This window comes from Mesoplodon bidens (assembly GCF_964165515.1).
Source record: "Mesoplodon bidens genome assembly, chromosome: 3".
Lineage (NCBI taxonomy): Eukaryota > Metazoa > Chordata > Mammalia > Artiodactyla > Ziphiidae > Mesoplodon > Mesoplodon bidens.
Window position 1 is genome coordinate 80,117,816 of NC_138178.1, and position 8,403 is coordinate 80,126,218.

The following is an 8,403-nucleotide window of genomic DNA, read 5'->3' on the forward strand; positions in this document are numbered from 1 at the left end:
TTAACCAGACCAGCCTAGAATGCTCATAGAAAACTCTAGTAACTGTAAACCAAATGTTAGCATTAAGAATCAGCAACCCAGTTGTGTAATGTCCCTACCTCGGTGACTGGGTACCATTAACCCACCCTATAAAGACAAGACCCTTCCTCAGGTGGGAGCAGGGCAGGGCCCATGGAGACAAGGATGACAGAGACTGAGCAGGGCTCATGCGGATGACAGGCAGAGCCTTCCAGAAGACTTAGATTGACTGCCCCATGGTTGAATCTGTCCTGCTTTCTATCGACATAGTCAACGCAGACAGCCTACCTCCTGGAAGCAGAGATTTCAAAATTCCCTCCTGTTTTCAGTATCTACAAACGGGCTCATTTCCAGTCCCTGGGAAACAGCATGGAACATTGGAAAGGCATGAGATTTGAAACCAAACCCAGCTATCCATCTTCACTGGCCAAGTGATCTTGGAAAGTTACTTAACTTCTTTAAGCTTGTGTTATTTCATATGTAAACTGAATCAGTATATCTTTGCAGGGTGGTCATAAAGAGCAAATGGAAGGAACCTGGTTCTGTGCAGAGGTTGGTTAACAGTATATGGACTATGTTCGAATATGTCCAGTCTTCCGTTGCCCCTTCTTCACAACCTGGCCCCAACTCTGCCTTGTAAGCCATGGACTGAACTATTTATTATTAACTGTAAGTCCATGGGTTCCATGTCTACCCAATTTCCATGTATAAAAGGACTAAAATTGGAAAATATATATCTTTATGACCACTTTGTGCCAGATTGACTGACTAGCTTAAATTTTTGATGCATTAACAGGGGATAAGGGCATTTCTGTGGTTTGGTGTTCCTTGAATGTGAGCCAGACCTTGAGCCAGAACCTCTAACTTCTGTTGAAGGACCTATCTACCTGCTGATACTTTCAATACACTCCCTTGTTTTATACTCACACCAACTCTGGGATGCTAATTTTATAAACTGAGGCATAACAAAGTTAAGTATCTTGCATCAAGAAAGTGGTAGACCAGGAAGTCAAACCTAGATCTCACTGGACTGTGTACTTTCCCAAATGATGCAGTTCATTTGGCAATATGCTGCATGAAACTTCCTAATTTTAGACAGTATAACAGGCCTCAGATGCATTCTGTTGTACTAAGCCATGCTAAAGGAGGAGCTGTTCCACAAATAAAATCAGAACCTTCCTGCATTTAAGGAACTCACTAAGTATGTCCTTTTTAGAATAAATGTTGAGAAAATCTACTGGCACCATCAAACATAAAGATGTGAAGACAGTCAGAGCTGCTGTGCTCTATTTCTTGAGAGACTCAGAAATGTAAATCTCACAGCAAAGGTGGTCTATGTAGAATTTGTTATTCTTTTTGTTGTACGTGCCAAAGTTAATTTCATATCACAAAAATATCCTAGATCAGTGTTACTAACAAGAATGCTTCTCAAAACTTAATTTGGTAGAAATAAACATGTTAAGAAATTGTTGTATATCTTATTAAGGAGGGGAATATATTAGGGTTATTGTGTTAAAATACAGCCAGCCCACCATCTTTGCAGATGTGATACCAGAGTCGGAGGGCCAACTGTACTACCATCATTTTATGTAAGGGACTTGAACATCCACAGATTTTGGAATCCTTGGCTGGGAGTCCTGGAACCAATCCTCCATGTATACCAAGAAAGACTATACACTTTCCTGTGGTCATTGGAATGTAAAAGGAATGCTGACTTCACCATCAAAGTAAGGAAAAGATTCACTCACCTTTTCTTGTGCGATATGCTTGGTCAGTGAGTTTGGTGAGGGCAAGAAGAGCAAGTAGGCAGGCTGTCACCAGAATCTAGAGATCAGGCAACTGTCTGAGTCTTTGGTTAAAGTTGGGAGGGGTGGGCCAGGATGGCAAAGGGATGGTAAGGCCAAGACCCATCCTGGGAGGTCACAGAGATGCCAGCGCCAAGCAAGATGGCTCAGAAGCCAGTAGCCAAGGTTCCTGAAGACAAAGCATGGGAGACAATCACCATGTGAGCCAGCAAATCTTCAGGCCAATATTTCTCAACCAGAGCACTGCTTATCCAAGACATTTGAAGGTGCTCCCTCAAATATGACATTCTGAAAACTAGATTGTTCTAAGTATACTCTGCATGCACTATGAATGATAGCACCTCCAACTACCACTTATATCACTCTTCAATTTCATTTGTTCACCAAATTCTACTAGATTTACCTACCAAGTATCTCTAGAATCCCTTTTCTTCCATTCTTTTCTTTTGCCGTGGTCCTTATGACAACTTGCCCTGATTACAGTTTCCTTAGGATGAGACTTCCTACTTCTGTTCCTATCTACCCTGTCCCTGTACCTCCAACTCTAACCGTATTGTTTCTCTGCTTAGAGACTTGGAGCACACAGTCTACAATCCCTTGCTGTGTTGATGTTGCTACTGCTGCTGATGCTATGAGATGCTATGTGCCTGGCACTGTCCCAGGCACCAGGGATACAAAGAAGAATAGGGCAGATGCCCTTGCCCCAAAGAGCTCATCATATTTAGGAGAAAAATCTCCAGCTTCATCTCATGCCATTCATTCCTATTCATGTCATATTCCTGCCACAGAACATCAATCAATCCATGCTCTTTAACATCTTCTTGCCTCTGACTGTCACTCCTCTGTCCAGAAAACTCCTATTCATTCTTCAATACCCAACACATTTATTACCTCGTGCCTAATTTTTTTCTCAGTTCCCAAAACATAATTTGTCCTATGTGTGTTCCCAGAGCACTTTGCATTTCTCCTTGTATAGCACTGACCCCATGAATTGTAAATATCTGCTTAAAAGTCTTTTTTTTCCACTAAACTTAATCAGTTTTTCAAGCACTAGAGCCATATTCTGTTCACATTTGCATTGCTCAGGAGCTGAGAGAATGCTGAAATGTATTGATATTAGGCATCAAAACATGGTTTTAAAAATTAGTTTGTTAATTAAATACATGAATGTAGACAAGGTTTGAGAAATCAGACTGAAATTTGACACAAAATAACCACACAAGCATCATATTTCATTTATTGTACTGAAGATTGAAGATGGAATACCAGTGGAAACACCCAGAATATCTGGCAGGTAAATGAGGGATTCTTCGTCTTAAGAATGCAACAATCATATTTTTAAATGACTTGAGAGGAATTTACCCACTGCATAAATAAATTATTTCCTCAAAGATATTCAAGTCATATTTCTAATTCTTATCAGCAAGATCATCTACTCCTGTCTCCAGAATCTCTTCATTGGCTTAGTGGTCAATTTATTTTATTAGATAATTTTTCTCTATCTAGTTAAAGGCACGTTTCAGGGAGGTAGGAAATGGTGCAAGCTCTCCTTCAGCTCCCGCACCATCCTACAAGCATCCCCCAGCAACAAGAGCTTGAATACCAGAGACTGAGAGAAAGTCAATAACTGACAGCAAGGAAAGAATTCGAGGCATTGATCATCTCAGACTTGGGAGTTGAGATAAAGCCACAGAATTCAACACCACATTAACTCTGCTTGTGCTGGAAGGGAGAAATATTTTTAAACGGGCTCAGATTAGAAATATGGGAGCAATTTTAAGGCAATTGAATTTAACCCATTGTTTCTTGGCACTATTGACACTTTGGACCAGATAATTTTCTGTTGAGGGTGGTGGGGGGTGGGGGGTGGGGGGCGGAGGGTGTTGTCCTGGACACTGGAGGATGCTTAACAGAATCTCTTGCCTCTACTCACTAGATGCCAGTAGCAACCCCCAGCTGTGGACAAGCAAAAATGTCTCCAGACATTGGCAAATGTCCCAAGGGGCTAAATGGACCCCTTGTTGAGAACCACTGCTCTAACCCGTCACACACAAATAAAAATGCTTCTAGCTCCATTATAGGAAGCTACCATTTCAAATGCTTTAACAATGACAAAATGTAGAATAGTATCAAATTAATATTTAGGCAAATGATGTTGCTCCAAAGAGATTATCCTAAAGAGATCATCTGTAAGCCCCACCAAAGGAATGTGAAACAGACTTTGACATTACCTCAGCCAGAGGTCTATTTTGGATGAGAAGTGGAGGCAGATTGCCAGGCAGTAAGCTTCTCCTTTCTTGATATTTCTGGAGGGCATGTGCTTGCTTGCTCTACAGCCAAATCAGAAGCATTCAACACAATGATTTCTGTTTTAGACAAAAAGCGATAGTCTAAGGAATGTTTTTCCTGACAAAGCAGGCTGTAAAAACCCTGCTGTTCAAATGAGAGAACTGATCTACCATGTCAGTGACTCAGCCCTCCTTCAATCCAGTTCACCTGAAATCAGCAAAACCAGACAAAAGGCCAAATTAATGTTAATTCAATAGAAAAAGCATCTTTTTACAAGATAATCTTTTTATTACCTCCCCAGGCCTTCATTTCCTCACCTCTGAAATCAAGTAATAAGATCTGTCTAACAGATTTATGAAAATTGAGACATTACATACAAAGGCAGTAGCTGGCACATGATACGTATTCAAAAGTTTAAATACCAATTCGAATATATTTTCTCAGTCAGTTTCTCTGATATCATACGAGAACTAAGACTAGAATTTGTTTTCACCTCCTGTTGCCTACTGAACAACCAAAGGGTTAAGAAAAACTAAAAGAAATAGGACACTAATCATTTACTAATGTATTTAGTTACTTTTGTGTTTCAAGAAAACACAAAAGACATCAGACAAAAGTTTCATATAAAGTAACTTTCTAATCCTAACTTCTTAAAATTTAACAAGCATTGGGCTTCCCTGGTGGTGCAGTGGTTGAGAGTCCGCCTGCCGATACAGGGAACACGGGCTCGTGCCCCGGTCCGGGAGGATCCCACATGCCGCGGAACAGCTGGGCCCGTGAGCCATGGCCACTGGGCCTGTGCATCCGGAGCCTGTGCTCCGCAGCGGGAGAGGCCACAGCAGTGAGAGGCCTGCATACTGAAAAAAAAAAAAAAAAAAAAATTTAACAAGCATTGCTCTCTAAGTAAGTGGTTAGCCTTTTTTTCCTACTGATATTTCATTCCAAAAATCATTTGGCATACAGGATATGTGTTGTTGTAAAGAATAGAAATTTTAAATATTCAAAATCACAGCATTCCCTTTCACCAAATATTAACACTTATCAAATGTATGAAATATAAATCAAAATCAAATCTAGTAAGGAATATCTATATGTGTATAACTGAATCATTTTGCTGTACAGTAGAAATTAACACAACGTTGTAAATCAACTATACTTCAATTTAAAACTAAATTGAAAAAACCAAGCCTAGGAGAACCAACTCAATGCATCAAATAAAAGAGAGCATCAAATAAAAGTAATCATTATAAATGGCTACTTTTTCAGGCTGCACCAGGCACCAAGCCAAGCCCTCTACGTAAATCTTTGATGTTCTACTATGTGTCATATTGTGATCTTATCCCCTATGGCAATTTTTATTATTCCCATGTTACAGATGAGAAAACCGAAACTGAAAGTATCTGAGTGACTTGCCCAAGGTCATGCCCATTAATGGAGCCAGGATTGAAACCCAGGCACTCTAGCTGGGCTTCTATCCATCAGGAATTACGCGTCAGTACAACTGGGTAATGGATATGAAGAGAGTGTGGGTTTCTCTTGCCGCCAAGTTACCATGGAAGCAATGACTTAAACCAGCCCTATTAAAACATATGACCACCTGAAGATCATGCTGATTTCAGTGCCTCACAAATTAGTCTCAGGCTGTTCCCAGGTAATGAAAATATCATGAAAACTGGCTTCCCCATTCATAAGCCTATCTTTCCCATAGATAAGTCACCTAGCAGAAAAACCAAGACAGAGCCCTCATAAAACAGCTATACTCCAATAAAAATTAATTTAAAAAAAAGAATATCAATGAAAAAAAAGAGTCCTCTTTCTAAAAGATTCTCCTCCATCAGAGACTTCTAAGTAAGTCTATCTCTTGAGTAGATTTTGGAAAGTCCATGGACACTTTATCAATATATGCAGATATTTTGCATGCATCAGAGCCCAGAATTTTTGGAACAAAAAATTTAAGAAGTGCTGTACTAAACCAAAAGAAGTACATGGATCAGAAGCCTATTAAGAAACTTTTAGTGCTGAGATCCAATAGGATCTGATTTTAAGATGGCATAATATCTATAGCCAACTCCTAAAGTAGTAGCAACAACCAATAAATATCAATATGTCAATATGTCATATTCATGAGTGATCAAACCCAAGGGACTCATGTGCCTCAAATTTGAAGATTCAGTCCAGACTTCTGGACTTCCCCGGTGGCGCAGCAGTTAAGAATCCACCTGCTAATGCAGGGGACACGGGTGGAAGATCCCACATGCTGCAGCGCAACTAAGCCCGTGTGCCACAACTACTGAGCCCAAAGCCCGTGTGCCTAGAACCCGTGCTCCGCAGCAAGACAAGCCACAGTAATGAGAAGCCTGCACACCACAACAAAACTAGAGAAAACCCACGTGCAGCAACAAAGACCCAACGCAGCCAAAAATAAATAAATAAATAAATTTATTTTTAAAAAATGAAATCCAGACTTTTGTCAAAGCACCTACTAGACAACTAGCAGGCGCCATGATGGGCACAAAAAGTTCAAACACAAATTAAAATTTCCGCCTTCATAGCTTATTATGGAAGATTTTTTGAAAATAAGTATATCAATGGTAAAATAACACTGAATGGTTAATGTTGCTATAAAGGTACATGAAACATTATAAGGGATCAGAACAGGGTAGAATGATTAATTCTTTGTGTCAGGAAAACATGAAGAGTTACAGAAAAGAAATGGTGTTTGAGCAGAGTCTTGCAGGTGAAGAGGAGCTTGTCATACAACAGAGTTAGTTGACAGTACAGTGGTCATGTCTGAGAGGGGACAAACTGTCTTACATTCCTAGAAAGGTACAGAAAGGAGAGACCAGAGACAGGGTTTGGTATGTGGGCTGAGGTAAAGATGCAATAACCCAATTCAAATATTTTTGGAAATACTCTACCGATGATAATGAGAAGCTTTGGAAAATATACCTGGAAACGAAGATGATCTATCTGTGTGAGAATGAGCACTCTGAATGCAGAGGATGTACTTCATTGGAGGCAGGAGAATCTGGGGACAGAATGATCAATTAGGATGACCTGTTACCATAACTCAGGAGAGAGATGAGCCTAAGGGCACATCAGATAAACAATTGGGGGTGTTGGGAGTTGCAGGAATAAAGAGATCAGGGAGAAAAGGGGGTACCCCACAAGGATAACTGGATGCTAACTGACCCAATAAGAAGTGCCAGAAATAGCTCCCTACTTCAGAAGTATACATGGCTCTTATTGTATATCTTGCTTAAAATGGGTACACATCTATATTAATTCCAAGAAAAGACTTAGGTGTAACATATCGGAGAAAAGCTCTAAGACTCGGGAACATGGATGATCCACCAGGCACCATGCTGGACACTGCACACATTGTCTCAAAGACTGTACGTCAGGAGCTCACCCATATCCTGACCCACTGGCGAGGCCAGACATCTACCTGTTCATGGATCAGCCTTAGCAATCCACCCAGAATGGCTCATTTCTCTCCATTTCTCTTGCCAGCAACAAATTGAATCAGTTTTTTTATGACATCAGCCCTACAAATCAATTCAATGTATTAAAACGGGCCTTGCTAGACCAGAACACAAGCCAAGGGTGTTAGATCTTCTTTCCTCCCACTGGCTCTCATGGATCAAAACTGCTCCAGGGTATCTGAAGAGAACAGCTCAGGCTCCCGCTGCCCAGCACCACGTGGGCTTGAACAAGGCCAGACCACCACCCTTAGGGACAGCTGAGATGCTCCTGAAATGTCAGAAGCAGCCCTGCCAGCCTCCCAGCCTCCGCCATGTTCTGTGTGATGGGTATTGATTTCAGACACTGTTTCAGAGCAAAATTGAAAGCGTGTGCCTTTGCAGCTTGTCAAGAACTCAGGCCCGACTTTCACAAGGGACTTTGCACCAGCAGCCTTGTGCCTGGTGCCTGGGAAAGTGGAGCCAGGCCCTCCGAGGCCTGTTCCTCACTTTCTGAGATTCAATCAATGACTCACCAGTCAACATTTGCATTCTTTTAACAAGTGTACATAAAGTCCTCCAACCAGGAGAAAAGGGAGGGGAAAACAGAAGATCTTCAATCATTGGTGTGGACAAGATTCAAGCAGAATAAAAAATGTCAACATGCTCAGATGCCTCTATCTTTTGTACTTTTGGGGGTCTGTTGTTCTTTTGAGCAAGTCCGTATTTATTCAACAGACATTTATTACACGTTATAGTAGATTTTGGGGTGGAGAGAAGGAAATCAATAAGGAAGTCCCTGCCTCAAAGAAATCTGTAATCTAGAAAGG

General features: G+C 40.9%; 1 long non-coding RNA gene across 1 annotated transcript; it reads right to left on the minus strand.

The window, feature by feature from the left end:
• Nucleotides 1-1,771: 1,771 nt before the first annotated feature.
• On the minus strand, nucleotides 1,772-4,336 carry LOC308614473. The gene is made up of 3 exons (XR_014015397.1): nucleotides 4,283-4,336; nucleotides 4,055-4,189; nucleotides 1,772-1,992 (listed from the first exon to the last, which is right to left on the minus strand). It is a non-coding gene; the product is annotated as an uncharacterized lncRNA (long non-coding RNA).
• Between the last annotated feature and the right edge of the window lie 4,067 nt (nucleotides 4,337-8,403).